At 39.3% G+C, this 18,130-nt stretch overlaps 1 protein-coding gene across 6 annotated transcripts in view; it reads right to left on the reverse strand.

Annotated features, from left to right (window-relative positions):
• FOXP1 (forkhead box P1) overlaps nt 1–18,130 on the reverse strand; it is a 622,522-nt gene that overhangs the window by 320,896 nt on the left and 283,496 nt on the right. For 5 of the 6 annotated variants that reach the window (XM_040247247.1, XM_040247245.1, XM_040247242.1 and 2 more), the window contains one exon: nt 16,394–16,454. The gene's annotated coding sequence lies outside the window, so the exon portion shown is untranslated. Of the gene's footprint in view, nt 1–9,935; nt 10,028–16,393; nt 16,455–18,130 lie in introns of all 6 variants that reach the window. The other variant, XM_040247243.1, reaches the window with a different exon arrangement.

Below are 18,130 nucleotides of genomic sequence, written 5' to 3' on the forward strand. Positions count from 1 at the left end.
CTAATCCTGCCCCACCCCCTCTCCCATACCCCACACTACAAACACAAGCAAACAGAATTGCTTTTAAAAGCACAGATCCATGGATATTCTGCCTGTAACCTGCATCCTTGGCTGCATACTCAGGCTACACCTTCTCCACATGGCCAGAACCTTCCACATACCGCAGTCCACCTCGACACACGGGACATGATGTTTCTTTTCTTTGGCTCCCCAATAACCTCCACCCTTTTGCTCTTTCTCCAGATCTCATTTTAACCATTATTTCTCCTGGAAGCCCTCCCTGAACTTCCTGACAAGGGCAAGTCCCTCAAATGTAGACTCTCAAAGCATCACGTACCTCCATTTCTTAGTCCTCATCAGAATAGCTTTTATCAGCTCCCATTAGTCTGCATGAGGCTGCAACTGTGTTGTTTTTGGCTCACTCCTATAAACTCAGCAAAAAACACTGTGCTGGCACATAGGAGAAACTCAAATACGTGTTGGAAGAGTGAATAAATGAATAGCATGGTTACCTGGACTGCCTACTTCACATCCTGGCCACACCACATTGTAAGGTTGTGACCGTGGGCATGCCAGATTGATGGCTGGCCACCTCTCTATGCCCATCTTCCTTCATCTGGTGAAAACAGTGTCATTTACCTAAAAGCCAGGTTTTTCTGAAGTTTAAATAAAATTACATGTAACAACACTTAGCCCAGCACGTGACACGTAGCAAATATTCAATAATTAGCTATGACTATTACATCATTTACTATTATTCCCATTTCTCACTAGAAGGAAAAGTCCTAAATTTCAAAGTAACAGGAGATTTTCTCTCTGACCTTCTACCACCTTTGATCCCTTTAAGAGTACAGAAGCCCTGTACATTATCCTAAGCTAAGCTATAATGGGCCACAAAATCTCATTGCCAAGCTGGCCTCCAACAGAAAACACTTAGACTGGCTCCATCATGGTCCTTACAAAAGCTCTTCTCACGAAGGCAATTAAATAAAGCTGATTAAACAAACTGCCAACAAATAAATTAACAAATACATAGCTCTTCTTTCTTAAATGTCTTACAGGCATTTAACGAGGATCACTGTTACTCTTGATAGATATATAAACTGATATTATTCTTCTAAGAAAACAACTGGAAACAGATATAACATTCTCAATATATATCAATGTCTGTCAATCTATCTAAATTTTAAATATGTATACTTTTCAATCTAGCATTTCCCATCTGGTACTTTGCTTTGTGTCGGTGCTTCTCAACTGGGGCGGTTTTGCATCAGAGGGGACACACGGGCATGCCCAGGAATGCTTTTGGTTGTCGCATGTGGTGGGTAGCAAGGGCGTACAAACAGGGACAGATGTGCTGCTGACATCTAGTGAGTGGAGGCCAGGAAGGCAGATAAACATCCCACAATGGATAGCAAAGTCTCCCACAACAAAGAATGGTCCAGACCAAAACGCCCACCATTCTCTAGTTGGGAAACCCTGTACTAAGGAAATAATCAGATGGGCTTGCAAAAATGAATATACAAGCTTGATCACCAGGACTACTGTGTACAACTCTATACATTCAACAAAGTAGGACAGGTTAAATAAACTATGATATATTGACACACAGCTATAAGGTGATAATGCTGCCATTTGTCAATTTCTACAGAAAGATATTGACAACACATTTTTATATTTTAAAAAGGTAGGGAAAATGTAGCATTATTTTATTAAAACTATCATGTGCCTGCCCCCAACTGCTGAGAGGAGTATAATTTGTGAGCCATAAAAGTAATTTAAACATTTCTAGTAGGTACCTTTCGTAAGTAAAATGGAGCAAATTAATTTTAATAGTATATTTTAGTTAATCCAATATATCTAAATACTATCATTTCAACATTAAGAAATATCTAAAGTTAAGAGATATTTTACAGTCTCATTTTTCAACATCTAGTGCGGCTATGACACTTTCAGCATGTGTCAGTTCAGACTAGCTACATTTCACTGCTCCAGACCTGCTGGTGGGAACTGGTTACCATACTGGACAGTCCAGGCGTGTTCAGTAACAAACAGGGAAAGAGCAAGATGTTTAGAAGGACTGTCTCCAAAGTGGTCCAGGCCCTGATCCTGGGGTGGGGGTTGGGGGTGAATATGAAGCAATGTTTACTTTCTCACTGTGGTTTTTATTACTCTTTGTTTTTATGAGAAGTACCATGTATAAGTTCAGAAACATCAAACTGTACGAAGTTTGAAGGAACAGAGAGAACCGCTCGTCAGGTGTCAGGAACACAAGGCAGCCCTTGGGGTAACCTCCCACATCCATGCTAAAAATGACAGATTCTGGAGTTTTCAGGAAAAGGGCTTGCCATCATCTCCCCTGTGTGCACATCTATACACACACACACACACACACACACGGGCACGCATGCATGCCCTCGCAGGATCAAGGTCATTCCAGCCAAGTGTATTCCAAACAGACAACCCTCCACTCCCACATCTAAGTAGCTGGAAAATTCACTTTCTCCCAGATAGACAGGAATGCACTGCACACCCTCTTCCTGAACACCCTCTGCCCCCTCTCCCTTCCCTCTTTCTCACTGGTCACGGACACAGAGAACATTCAGGGCAGTGTCTACAGAGGTTCCTCAGTGTGAAGTGCTGGGGACACGAGCCTAAGGCTCCTTTAATGCAGTCTCCATATTTAAGGTCTACAATGAATCTCAGCACAGCCCCGGAACATCTTTTCACACTATTTGGTCACACAGTTTAGGTTTCTAAAAAGCTTGTGGGTTCCAGATCTTTCCATGTGAACTCTGGACCATCTGGGTGTCTATAGCCTGGACTGAAAACTGTAACACTTAGATGGAAGCTGCAGTGTAGCTAAGAGGCTGCTTCCAAACCTGTAAAAATCAGCTGGGTGGATCCCTCCAAATGGCCCCATTCCTCACCTGTGGATCCAAGTGAGAGATGAGAAGGAGAGAAAGATGATTTTTATACTGCTATCCTGAAATACTCAGAAACCATTTCTTTCTAAGATTTTGCTTTTCTTTTCTCTTTGGGACCAAGAGAAGGTCTTAGGAAGCCTACTGCACTTCTATTTCCACTAGGCTCCATGATAAAAACAGGCATCTAAAAATGTTCTCATTATTTTAAAAATTAATCTAGAGAACAATTATTAACACCCTAAACAACCTGCTCCTACCTTCCATGCGCCATGCTCACAGGAAAACGCGCTGACATTGCAGCACACTCGCTATATGCCAAGCATTGCTCCAAGAACTTGTAACTCGCAGGAACTCAGTCTATCTTCCAACTACCTCAACAAGGGAGGTACTAGTTTAGTCCCTATTTCTTAGATAAGGAAGGGGTAAAAAAGGCTTGGAAAGATCTGGTATTTCCCAGCATCACAAAGCTGAAAAGTTGCAGGACAGGGCCTAAGTGCAGCACTCTAAAAAGGATCACTTAACTCAATGGTCCTTTCTGTGATCTTCACAGCACACCTAAGAGATGGGCCTTTCACTGTCCCCTGTGGGGACCTATGAGCAAGCAAGTCAGAAACAGGCCCTAGAATTGACACATCTTAAGTCAGACACAGCCTCTCCCAAACAGCGCTTCTTGGGGGTGAGAGTGGGGGGACATACTGGTCTGAAACAAAGAGCTACCCCTTTCTCACTTCAGCATCAGAAATGTTTATTTTTTCCATTTAAAACTGGTCATGTTTTGAACCGATGATGACAGTAAGCCAGCAAGCACCCAGACAGGAGCACAGGTTCCAAGGGCATTCTGGGCAGTGGGGAAAGCCAGAGGGGGGCCCAGGGTGGTCCTGGCCTGGGGCCTGCCTGTCCTCCAGCGGCCCTGAGTGCTGGAAGTCTTGAGGAGGAAGAGTGTATGTATGTGTGTGCGTGTGCATTTATTTTTAATCTGTAGATTCAGGGTTGAGGAGAATGAGCTTGTTGGGCTTACAGACTAACAGAGCAAACACCCGGGGCACAGGGTGTAACTGCCAGTGCCCCACTCCCTTCTGCAGCTCAACTGTCAGCAACATTCCTACTAAACGGTGGGAAATGGGAGGGGCTCCCTGAATCTTACTGTCCCCAGAATCTTACTGTTTAGCTGGACATAGCCATGCTTCTCTGGAAACTTCTGGAACCAAACATCTGGAAGATACTAGCTCACTGAGTAAAGGGATTAAAAGAAATGGACAGAAGCTTCACAGGCTGGGGAACACAGGCCCTACTATCTGAGGTGTGATAAGGGGGCTGGAAACAGGACCTGGCTGAACACTGTTTTTTCGTTTTTAATTTGAGATGCTGATGATAACAGAGCATTAGCAAAAACAGTAAGACAGCAGCAGCTAGTTGCTCTTACTGTGCTAAGTCCTTTATACAGATCAGTCAATTTGTGCTCACCATTAATCAGTGAGGTATATCCACCTCATTCACAGAAGTTTCCTCTTTTGGTTTACCAAATATTCCCTGCTGCCCCCAATGCCGCCAGGAATAAGTAAGCACTCAATAATTATTTACGGAATAAAGGAATAAACTCAAAGCATCAAAGATTTTGAAAAGCTTGTGAGCCCCAGATCTCTCCATGGGATTTCCGGAGCATCAGAATGCCAACGGTCTGGCCTTAACAGTATTTTACACTCAGATCTAAGCTACAACACAGCACTTGGTGAACTTACTCTGTACATTCTGGCATAAGAACCAATGGTCAAGTAACATTCCAATGACAGGATCCCTTCTCTAGCTGCCCAGCACCTTGGATTCCCCATCCCCATTCCTACAAACCCTGACTGCTTCCCAAGCTATGAAAATTTAAAAGAAGAAATATAAAGAGTCTCAAGAAACAAAACTTCTAGACTTCATTTGCAACAATAGACTTGAACAAGAGAAAAAAATGAGGCATACTCTTTTTTCTTCCACAACTTAAATGACAATAACAAAAAATACTAAAACTTGGTGTTGGCAAAATCGCAGTGAAATAAACATTCTCATTCAGTATCAGCAGAAGAACAAATTGGTGCATTTTGAAATGTACAGTGACAGCATATATAGAAAATCTGTAACAATTCCAAAACTTCTCTTATAGGAATTTCCCCCTATAAAATATACCTAAAGAAATTTCCCCCTGTAGACTATATCTAAAGAAATGGAAACTGATTAACATTGGTGCACATATATGCCCACTGTAACATATTATAGAAAAACTGGAAACAACTCCCACACTCAACACTGAAGAAGAATTAAATTTTGTTATATACAAAAAAATGATTACTATGCAGTCATTTAAGATGTCTTCATGACATGGGAGAATGTTTACCATGTAATGCTAAACTTAAAAAAATACCCAGTTCTATATACTGTATGACTGCAGTTATGTTAAATATATGTACACCAAATGAAAAAAGAAATGATATGTTATTCCCAGAGTCAGGATTCTAGATTACTTTTACTTTTCTATTTGGTCAACTTTTCTACAATTCCCTACAGTGAGTTGGTTTTTATACTTGTAATCAGAAAACAGAAAAAAAAAAATGAAGCTCATAAGAATTATCTATTCTATGTTCTATTACCACTAACATTATGAGAATTAAACTAATGAAGTGATATGACCCTTCCAGATGACAATTCTACATTGGTCTTTATGTATTTTTATCCTACTTAAGAAAATAAAGAGAGGATGTCAATCCCATTCCGGAACTAGGGGGAACAAGATTTCAGAGCTAAGCAGTTCCAATCAGTTACACAGTGTGAAGTTCAAAAGCAATGAGCAACACACCTTACTGTTCTTTTTTGTGTCTCAGCCTTTGGAAAAACACATGTCACATGGGAGTGGCTCACTGGGATGAACCAGTCAGATAGAGACACAGTAGACATCTAAATTCTCGCTATGCAAAATACTCAACTATTTAAAAAGTTCCCACTAGTTGTCAACTGGCAGAAACATTTTAACATTACACACACACTCATTAAATATCCTTGTATAAAAATAAAGGACACAGAGAGGGAGAGAGAGGAAGGGGCAAGAAGTAATAAGGAGGAAGAGGAGAAAGGCAGCAGAAGGAAAGGAAGAAGGATGAGGAGGAAGGGGAAGGAGAGGTGGAAGCAGAAGATCTAGAAGCGTGAGCAGGAGGGGAGGAGAAAATGAAAAGTGGACATTTTCTGAAATGAACATATTTAGATGATCCTTTTCATATTCATGTTTTTAAACATCTGTAAAGGGTATTAATTCCCCTTACCATAGCTGGGAAAAGGAAAGTGCATTGGAAATGAAATTTAAGGAAGGGCCATCCACATAAAAATTACATTTTGGTTTTCATCAAGTCTGTTATTTTTAACAGTGAACTTTTTAACAATGAAATTTTAATATTTCCACTTGTTTTTGTTATTATATCATAAAAGGGAGGAAGAGGTATATTAAAAGAGACAAGGACTCCCAACATAGTCAACTACAACTACACGGTTGATGGGGGAACATCGTTTTCCTTCTGAGTCTTAGTTTCATCTCCAATAACTTATAAAGACTGGACTAGAGAAGGCTAACATTTCTTGGTTCTCTCTGAAGCTACGAATCTGAAGACTAGACATGGGAATGGCCACAAAGGACAGAGATACACAGCTCAATTTTAAACACACAGTCAGCCTCCCAGGAACTCAATAAATATGTGTTGCCTAAACAACGACAATACTGCTAAGGTCTGGCATGCAAGAAAACTTAAAACTTTTATACTTTAAAAGCTGTCAAGACATTTGAGTTTTCCTGGGTAACCTGGACCAAAACTCAACTGAAACAAATTTTGGAGATACAAATCCAGACCAAGTAAATTCATGGCTGTTCTGGGAAAAGAGAAGGAATGATGTTTGGGATAACACAACAAGCAGAGGATGAATGGCTGCCCCTGGAAAGAATGCAAAGTTCCCTGCTCCCAGGCTGCAAATCAAGTTGCTAAAGTGAAAAAATATCAAGAGATGATTCAGATCAGAAAAGAAAAATGTCGAGCAACTTAAAGTCCAGAAATGTTGAAATCAAAGTTAATGCAAAATGTACCTCATTATGGAAAACACATGTAGTTGATGCTAGGTGTTGATTTCATGTGCCTCAGATTATTGTTATTATTGCTTAAAAGTAGAGAGAGAAACTGAGTGATAATCTGCAACTCCAATATCATATTTATAAGACTAATTCAAGATACTGAGCTATCTTGAGACATCCTACACAGGCATGCTAGCCATCATCAATAACTGGAGGGAATCAGAAGACCCATCATTGCAGGAACAGATAAAACAATGGAAGTCACCAAGATACCCTAAAAATAAGACTGAGATATAACAGTGATATATCTATTCCAGGATATATCTGCTCTGGGAGTTGGTGATGGACAGGGAAGCCTGGAGTGCTGCAGTCCATGAGGTCACAAAGAGTTGGACATGACTGAGCGACTAAACTGGTAACAGTGATAACTTGGGAAAATACTCACGATACTTTAAGGGTAAGAGCAGGAAAGAAAACAGTATATACAGTACAAGTACATAAACAAATCTGTACAGACAGAACGCTGCAGGCTGAAGATAAATGCTGAACGATTTAGATGAGGCCACCGGTGAAATTTTTCTTCCTATATTTTCATGCTCTTCTAACTTCTTTTAATGCCATTTTATAATGAAAACAAATTGAGAAGTACATTCATCATCTTCCACAAAGAGGGGATATTCTTACCTCACTCAATACCACCTTAATGGTAGTTAGTATCTACATAGAGAAAATATATGTTTTTCATTATTTTACCTATAATTTCCTAGATGCTCGAAGATTTGGGATCAGCCTAGAAATCTCGAAAATGTTCAACTGTTTCTGAATTTTTGAATGAGCCAGAATCTTTGATGCTCTTAGTTAATTTGAAAGACAGATGAACTCATCAAAAACTCCCCATATTAGTATAAGGTAAAGGTAATAGACTCATGTGCATCTCCAAGAACTTTACTAATCTAGAGACCAGGTTAACCACACCAAGCTCTGAGGTACTTTAGATGACTAAAGACTACATTATAAGTTCAAGATTTAAGTTTACATCTCCTTTTACCCCTGCCTTTTATGAATACTTAATATCCAAACCACTGGATTAGAGATCTGATAGGGTTCCTCACTCTCCACCATTCCCCCAGGAGATGTTGGGTCACTCTAGTTTATCTTCAGCAAGAATCTTGTTAAAGCAGTTGACCCAGAATTCCCCCTTATTCCTGATGCTTTCTTTCCAGAAACTTTTCAGCTACTGACCCCCTGCCACCCCAGCTCTGGCTATAAATTCTCACTTGCCCATGCTCTATATAGAGGTGAGCTCAACGTCTTCTCCGTCCTGTAAAATCTCACTGCAGTATTCCCTACACCTACCACAATGGTCCTGAAAGAAGCCCACCTTACTATCTTTAACAAGTGAAATTAAAGACCTATCTCCTTTCATACCATCAACCCTCACCCCACAGGCTTCCCTGTTTCTCTTAATGGCAGCCCCATCCTTTCAGAAGTTGCTTAAACCGAGAGTCCTCAGTCTTCTGACTTCTTTCTTAATTACTACAAACAATCCATCAGTTGATACTACCCCATCACTTAAGACAAAAATCTTGGGAGTCATCCACTATGTAACAGTTTTCAAACTTCAAACATCTATAACGGTTTTCAAACATCTATTTTACCAGTACTTCCTTGGATTCTTCCGAGATAAGTTCAAAATTTAAATATCAAACCACATGTGTTAAGATTTCACAAATTCCCACCACTTCCTACTGCCATCCTCATCCCAGCCATCAGATCTCACTGAGATTATTACAGTGGATTCCTAACACATCTCCCTGCCACTTATCTCACCCACCCACCATTTACTTTCAAAACAACTTCCAGAGTGATCCATTTAAGTGTTAGTGTTAGTCGCTCAGTCGTGCCCGACTCTTTGTGACCCCATGGACTGCAGCCCTCCAGGCCCCTCTGTCCATGATATTTTCCAGGCAAGGATACTGGAGTGGGTTGCCATTTCCTTCTCCAGGGGATCTTCCCAACCCAGGGATCGAACCGGGTCTCCTGGCACTGCAGGCTCAAATCCTGTCTCATCTCAAAGTCCATTCATGGCTCTCTACTTCACTAAGAGACTAAGAGTCCAATGAGCCTTAACGCCCTACTACATCTGGCGATGTTATTTCTGGCCTTGCCCGCTACTACGCTTTCCCTTGGAGGACTTCACTTTTGCCACACTGGCCAACTTACTCTTTTTTAGAACACGGCTTCTTGGCTCATGCCTGTGCTTCAGTTAGACTTATCCTGGCTATTTACAATTGCAACTCCTTCCCTCCAGCAATTTGACCTCCCTTACGGCCTAAATTTTCTTCACCACACCTATCACCTCATATTTACTTATTATGTTTCCCTACCTGTCCACACCCCCTAGAGCCACAAGCAGGGGCCTTGTCGCTCTCACTGCTCTATTCCCCACTGGCTTGAGCAAAACTGCCCAATAGAAATACAATGCCTGTCACGTATGTAATTGTAGCCACACGGGCAAAGTAAAAAGAAACCTTGAAATTAATTTTAATATTTTATTTAATTCGATATATACAAACGATGCTCATTTTAATGTAGAATCAAAAAAGAAGAATTATTCAAATTGTTCACATTCTTTTTTCCATACAAATTCTTCGAAAGGCTTTGTGGATTTTAAGTTTATAGCACATAAGTTTGGGCTAACCACATTTCAAGGGCTCAATAGCTACATGTGGCCAGTGGTTTCAATATTGGACAGTGCAGATCTAGTCTATTGCATTTTTCTCCACTCTTTGTATACTTATCCTATTTATCATTTAAATTCTTGGGCACAGTCCAGTGAATTGATTATCTAACTCACAAATGGGTCTCAATATGCTCTTTGAAAATCACTGCTCTAAATAAACTTTAAAGAATGTCACCTGTAATGAATGGTTTAGGATACTTCCTTTGGTCTCCAGGGGGCTGCTCACAATCCTTTGAAAGAGATACTGACTTCCAGAAAAAAAGAAGCCTGGAGGAAAAAGTGAGGAAGTAAAGATCCATGCCAACCTATAAACTGAAATCATCACAGTCTATCCAATGATGCAAGATTTTAATTAAAAAAATATTTTTAAATAATTCACTCCACTGTCAGATAATTAACAAAATATCTAATTACCTTTAATTATACACCATATACCTGCTAATATACAAGATTCAAAGGAATATCTGCATGATCTTCACACTTCAGAAAGAGTGTACCTAAACAGAGCATGAAGACTTCAGGCTTTTCATTTTTTTCTCCCCTCACTCTCACCGCATGCGAAGGGCACGGAAGTAGCAGTTCAGATCAAGGACAGAGCAGCGCAAACTTAAATGAGTAATTTCACTTGCCACTCATGAAAAGTCCTACTCACCAACAGACTTCTTAAAAGATACCATCAAATTTCAAATCCAAACTCGGCCCTGGGCAGAGGGTGTCAACTTTTCAAACAGACTCGAGGATTCTACCACTGGTAAACCGTTCACTCCTTTAGGGTCCTAGCTGTGACTAGATACAGAGTATGCAGTCAAGGTTATCATACATGTGCTACCCTAAACAGAGCTTTGTTTTCGTACATTTCTGGGCTTCAGATTTTCTCTGAGATTTTTGAATTGCCAAAGAAAGGTTAACACCTCCTACATCTCTGTTAAGTTGTTACGTTTTCAACTAAGCTGAAAACTTCTTCCGAAGATGCTCAAGGTGGACAGTTTGGGTATTTGTGCCCTTGGCAGATGAAAGAGCCAAGACATCATTTAAAAAAGATGACTAAAACCATGTGTTATTTTTTTTGCTGTGCAAAATATGGCTACTTGATAACTGTTGCAAATATTGTCTTTACTACAAAACATGCCTTCATGTACGTTTCAACAAGTGACTTCTGCTTGAAAACGAACTCTATTGAGCATATTTCTCTGGAAATCAATATTTAAAATTTTTTTTCTTTGAAACGAACATTCAAGAGAGACAGCTCTTGTTTACAGAGTTACTTAGTTTAGCATTATGGTTAACAATGTTTAAAAACAGCTAACTTAAAATGCAAACATTTAAATTCTGAAGTTTAACTGTTGGGAGGCCAAGTCTATTTCTATGGAAATACAAACAACGTGAAAAGAGTAATTTTCTCCCAATTCCATCCCTTGAGAGAATATTTCAGGGCACCATTTTGTTGGATTTAGGAGCACCATTTTGTTGGATTTAGGAGCAAGAACTCATATAACTCTGAGATTTTAAGAAAGTTTAAAATTTTAAAGCTTTGGATGAACTTTGAAAACATTATGCTATGGGAAAGGAGTCAGTCGCAAAAGACCACATATTGTATGATTCCATTTACATAAAATGTCCAGAAGAGGCAAAACTCTACTGATGGTATTTGTATTTGTTGTTGCCAGGGGTTGGGTTGAGGGGAATAACTGCTAATGTGTATGGGGGTCCCTTTCCAGGGTGATGAAATTGTTCCAAAACTAAGTTGTGATGATGGGTGCAAACTCTGAACATACTAAAAACCATTGAACAGTTCATTTCACATGTGTATGAATTATATCTCAATAAAGCTGTTAACAAAAAATAAACAGGCTTGATAACGTGCACCACAGTACTGGCATGAAACACACAAGAAAATCAAATTAGTCTAGCATAGCTTTCAGATCATGGTAAAATACATAAAGCTCTGACACCCTGATCTCCCTTTTAGAGAACACTTTCACATAACCACCAATATCTGCCCTTCTGAACACTTGTCATCATCATCACGTATAATGTCTGTCCTCCCCTTCGCTACATAAACTCTAGGAGGCCAGAGATAGCATCGTTCTCATGTAGTAAAATGATCCTAGCATCTGCACACAGTCATCAATAAATACCTGCAGCAATAACTGATGTATAGCATATGTAGTATAAACATCTATATTATGTTATGATTGAATGAATGAAGGAATGCAATATTGGGTTGGGGCAATTCAGCCGATCAAATTGCTGGAGTGCTAAATGTCCCCTTAAATCTGTTCTCCAATTCTCCCAAGCTCCTGGCTACCCAGCTTAGAGGCATTCCCCAACAGCCACTGAAGCTTCTTATGATATGATCACAGTCAATCAATTAAATGTCAATGGATGTGACGTGTGCAATTTTTAAATCATTTGCTTCAAAGAAAATTGCTTGCCGTGGACTTCACTGTATTTCAACCATATAAATAAGGACAAAGGCTCAAGGGAGGGAAGCACAAAAGAGAAAGAACCCATCTAGTCAAGCTAGACTGGCCAGATTATTAGATGAGACAGGGAAGTAAACTTCTATTTGATTTAAGCCATTGTATTCAAGAGTCTTTGTATCAGCCTAGTCTTTACCCCGGAGAAGGCAATGGCACCCCACTCCAGTACTCTTGCCTGGAAAATCCCATGGAAGGAAGAGCCTGGAAGGCTGCAGTCCATGGGGTCACTGAGGGTCGGACACAACTGAGCGACTTCACTTTCACTTTTCACTTTCATGCACTGGAGAAGGAAATGGCAACCCACTCCAGTGTTCTTGCCTGGAGAATCCCAGGGACGGGGGAGCCTGGTGGGCTGCTGTCTATGGGGTCGCACAGAGTTGGACACGACTGAAGTGACTTAGCAGCAGCAGTCTTTACCCTGAGTGTTACAAGCCAGGCATGGGTAGGCTGAGGGTGAAGGGGAGGTAAAATGGAGTTCACTGCCTAACTAAACTGACTGACTAGTCATTTCAGCCAGTGTGGTCAGCTGGTAGCTCAATGAAAACACTCTTTTCCAGACTTCCTGAACAGGCAAATAAGTCAAATGCTGAGTGTTATAAAGAGGTCATTTTGAATGGATTTAACTCAGAATATTGTTGTCATTATGTAAACTTTTAAATCACGTTAAATATATACTTTCAGAAGAACCAATAAATATATTTAAAATGGCTGGGTAGCTATTTTCAACTTTATTTGTAACCAAGAAATAATTTGTAACATGTAAGATACAATGAGTGAAGTATATAAACATACCTTATAACTCTTTGATCTAACAAAAAATAGCTCAAATTGGGGGTAGACGACAAATTGAAATGATTACATGTTCTTTTATATTTTCTTTTTTAAAAAACTTTCTCATCAACAAGTTGACTGTAAAACTGAACCAACACAAAATATGAAGCTTTAACATGACCAATGTTTAAAAATAACCATTTAACTGTCACCTATACAGGCTTTGTAATTATCATGAATTACTCCCAGTGCTAATCAGAACTGAATCAAAAACAATGAATTTCACAAATTGGATTTTAAGTTTTAGCAAAAATCTATATGGGTGAATTGTGAATATTTGGGGGAAGCAGGGAAAAAAATGACACAGATACCTATATTAAACCCCCAAACTAAGGTGGCCACGACAGAAGGACAACAATTTAACTGTGACCACAGCAAGTTGTCTTTTTAGCGCCAGTCTTGACGTTTTACATGACCTCGGATAAGTTACTAATTCAATGTGATCAGTTTCCCAGTTTGTAAAGTGGGGGTTGTAATAACTACCAGCTACCTTTTAGGAATGCCAGCAACTACCAAGTAGGATGACAGTTATTCATGCCCCTTCAGACTCTGAATCTCACTGTGAAAAGAGGTTTCCTTTGGTTTTCAGAATTTGCCTGGCCGCTTTCCCACATATAACCAGTTGTTTCCAGAGTATCAATGTAGGCACATTTACTTGTATTTATGCTGACTGTTAATGATCCCCAGATTCCAAATTTGAGCATGGCAGTGACCAAGGAACTCCTGGCATCTGAAATCTACATCCTCTGTGTAATGCAGAAGATGGTGCTGGTTTCGTGATCATCACATCACTAAAGAGCGTGGTCTCTCTGTTTAAGGTTTATTCACTGGGAAGAAATACTAAGCATTCTGTCCAATTTTATACATATTTTTAAAGAGGTTATATTTTTAACAAATCTTTTTTTTCCCCCTTTATATATAAGGACTAGTTTTCGAAGGATCCTTGAGCTTGATAAAAGGTTAAAAAAAAAAAAAGTACACGCAGCTTGTTATTTGTCTATATAACTTATTTCTAAGAAAATATAATGGAAAATGCAGTCAAACATAAACCAAACTTATACTGTTGAAGAAAAACAGTTAAATAATCAAATGTTAATTTGGAGCAGGAAAAATGAAATTGACTTAAAAAAAAGTATCAACAACAAAAACTTGAAGTTGTTAGGAAAAAAACTACTAACATTAAGCAAAAATTGTCACTCTGAGATCCAAGCTGTCAAGACAAAAAGAATAATTAGATGAATGTGTTATTCAGTTTCTTTTGTTTTATGAAAGAAGACAACAGAAGGACAAAATTTTTCTATGGTCCTGAAATTTGCCAAGGGGTTCCTGACTTGCAGGATAGCATATACCATAATACACCATGTTCTTGACAGTACTTACAAAGAAGCATTTTTTTCTCCTTATGGGCTGCCTCTCTTAGTCAGCAGTAATGACACATTCCTGGAAACTTTCTTTTCCCCCAAACATGCCCTTGACTCACATTATCTTTAACAATATCATGAAATTGGGAAAAATTATTCTATCCAAATTCAAACATTTTCAGGTTATGGGTGTAAGCATGTTCATCATAAACACATAAGTCAGGAAAAAAATAATTTATGCTTACAGATATGTTGTAAATTTATCTGAATACATAAATTTGAATAAAACAATGAAAACCTACTAATTAAGTGCATTTTTGGAGCTGTAGGGATAACTCAACTCTCAAGGTAAATATTTTCTATTTTCAACCACTTTTTCAGCTTTAATCTTTAGTTTCATGAGAAACTTTTGCTACCAGCATGAAATGAGTTCAGCACCTGGCATGGATTTGAACAAGCAACACTCTGGACTAAGATCTTGTAGGGGTCACAGAGACAGTACACAGTGTACATACAACTCAGCCGCCAAGGCACAGTCCACACAACAGGAAACGGTGGCTGGATGACCCTTTGCAGAAAAAAGTTGCAGATCCCTGAAACAGATGAAGATTGGGAAGCTGGGAAGTGCTTTGCCGAAAAGCACTCTAGGTATGACTTGATAACCTTAATTACCGGTTGGAATCACCCCTTCCCATGCTGGGACATCTGAAAGGTACTATAACCTCCTTGGAGGACAATTAGGAGCTTCCCACACAGTTTAAACAACAAAGATGGTGAAGTGAGGCAAGCTGGTTGGACTTTTCAGTCCAAATGAAATGTGCCAGAATGCAACTAGAAAAATAAATTCCTACTTTGATAATACCTTCTAGAACCCCCAAGCCCTGAGTAAGATTAAAAATAAGACTGATCTAAGAATCTTCACATTATGAAAGTTTCACAAAAAACCTTGCTCAACTAAAGAGTAAAGAAGTCTGTATCTTACAAATTCATAAACTTTAAGTTGGTAAGATCTAAACAAAGGCTTTGCGCAACCAGGCTGGCAGGTAACCTGTTTTAAAATTGACACAAATCTACTCAAATGAAAATGCCTAGATTCAAAAATAAAATGAAGACGCTTGCTCCTTAAGAAACATGAGACTTAAAAATGACCTGCAACATGAACTTGAGTGAGGTGACTCCTGCCTTCAATGGGGAGATACTTTGGGTATCAAGAAAAAAAAAAAAACAAAAACAAATATGTAGCCTCCATAACCAGTTTAACCAGAGTGGGTTTTTTTGTTTGTTTGTTTGTTTTTTACCACTGCTCCCAAAAGTGAGTTTGAGAAAATTTAATTTAGCTTTAATTCATCAACCTACATTAGTCTCTCTGAAAACTTCTAATTTTAAAATCAAGTACTCATTTGATTTTCAAGTAAGGTCAAGAGAACAAGGCAGCTGAGCACTGACATCACAGGGACATGGCCCACGCCACACAGCAGTCACATCGACACGACGCGTTGCTATGGTGCCTGACTATTAATTTCTGAAAGAAGGTGATTATCGAGCCGCCAGATGAACACCCATCGGACGACACCACTTCAGCACAGAACCCTGACAAGCGTCACTCCTATTTGCAACATGTTCATTTTATGAATCACCACTTTTGTGATGTGAATATTCCTCCCTAACTTCAAAACTACCAAGTCAACTACCAAAAAAAAAAAAAAAAAAAAGAGGTTAACTCCCACAAACAGGGGAAAAGTTTGATAATATTTACAGGGGAAAATGTGACTCTGTGAACCATTTCTTAAGAACAATCTTTTCTTTAAAGGCCTCCAAAAATACGCTACATATGTACTTACACAAATAAACACATGCAAATTTGATAATTAGGAGATCTGCAAAGAACTGAATTAAGATGCCGAGAAGGCAGTAGATAGAGTCCTTAACGTAATTCCACTAATTATATCTGCATTTACCTTTTGTGGCTTCTGCAAAGCAATCTTCTGTTACAGTCACCTCAAAAGGTCACTTCTTACCCTGAAAACAAAAGAGAATATCGAAAATCTGTATGTCAAGACAAAGCAGCAACCACCTATTTGCCTGGGAGAGAGGCAAGATGAACAACAAAAGAACTCAATTTTATTTAATGGCAAAAGAGTTAATAAAAATCAGTGCCAAGACCTCCACTTACCGGAACCATGTGCTTTTGAGCTCTTCAAGACAATAACAACTTGGATGTTGGGAAAGTCAAGGGGAAACATTTCACATTTTGCTTACGAACTCTTTCTGATCTTGTTGTCTATCCATTTATTTCATGTGGAATAACCTGTGAATCGTAGGCCTTTGCTTTGGGAAACCAGACTGCTACTTGAACCTGTCTCTGTTTGGTTAACATTCACAACATCTCTAATTTCATTAAAACAGACCCTCCCCCCGCCACCCACCCACCCTTGCAAGTGAGTTAGTTCTTATAGACAAGATGCTTTATGCCACTCTGGACCTTTCAAAATGAATAAAAGCACCACAATTTTCAGCTTGGGGAGGGGTTTGGGGGGTCATCAGTGGGTGAAAGCTCTTCTCACAATGTTTTCCACTTACAATATATCTACCAGATCTACCCAGTTCAATAAAAATGGTTCATGTCAGATGAAATAAACAATTCAAATCAAGGTTCCTAAAACACAGAGAAAGCACAGAAGACATCTAACTCCTGCATCTGCATACTCCCTTATGCAAAACAGTGTATAATCCTTTAAGAAACATTACAAGCTGCCTCTTTCTGCCCGTGTAGCTGAGATCAACATATGGCACAAGTGAAAAGAAAAACATTTGTTTATTAATTTAGATCAAGTTACCAACAGGGTACAGGATTCATTCCACATCAATTGACCAAATGCTCATATAATTTTTGTTAAGATGGTGAAGTCATACCATTCTTTTACTGAAATGTTAATATCCTTTTGCTTACTCTTCAGAACAATATGTAATGAAGTAGTTTAAATTTTATACAGAATATATCTCTGCTCATCGCTCGGCTGTTGGCCCTGAATGTGGAAAGGCAAACATCATTGAGAAGAGTTAAATCCTATTTCACTAGGGCTAAAAATTTGAAAGTGGTACTCTGGTGTGTACTATCTTTGAGGAATTGATCGGAGGCCAATTTATGACATTTCCACAAGCAAGTGTATGCAGATTCTTGCCATTAAGATTGGGAAAAAATGCAGGCTCTGAGTGAAATCATAATTTTCATGTTTACTGTAAGAGGAAATTGGAGGTTTTCACCATAAATGTGCACCATTTGGGTGGGGGAAAACCCTAAGCTCTGGTACTTGAAATTACTATTTTGCAACCTGCCCCAAATCTTTTTGTTTTGACACAAAACAATTCAAATTGAAAATGAAAATCGTGTGCTTTACTGCTGAGGTGTGTCACCAGGGATTGGTTTCTCCAGGGATGAGAACTTGGTTAGAGGGCAAACGGTGATTTAAAAAAAGAGAGAGAAAGCAGTGATGGTCCGGTCCTTGAGGTAATGCTGTGATCTACAGAGCAGCCCCGCCCCACGCCAATAAGAAGAGCTCATTAGACAAGAGGCAAGGAGACCATCTCTCACAAGAGCAACTTCCACCTCCACCACTCATCTGATCTTAAATGGAAAGTAAGTGAACTCTGGCAGACCCTACTCAATTCACGGCAAGAATGCCCTTCTCCTTCCC

Source organism: Oryx dammah, unplaced genomic scaffold (assembly GCF_014754425.2).
Source record: "Oryx dammah isolate SB20612 unplaced genomic scaffold, SCBI_Odam_1.1 HiC_scaffold_9, whole genome shotgun sequence".
NCBI lineage: Eukaryota > Metazoa > Chordata > Mammalia > Artiodactyla > Bovidae > Oryx > Oryx dammah.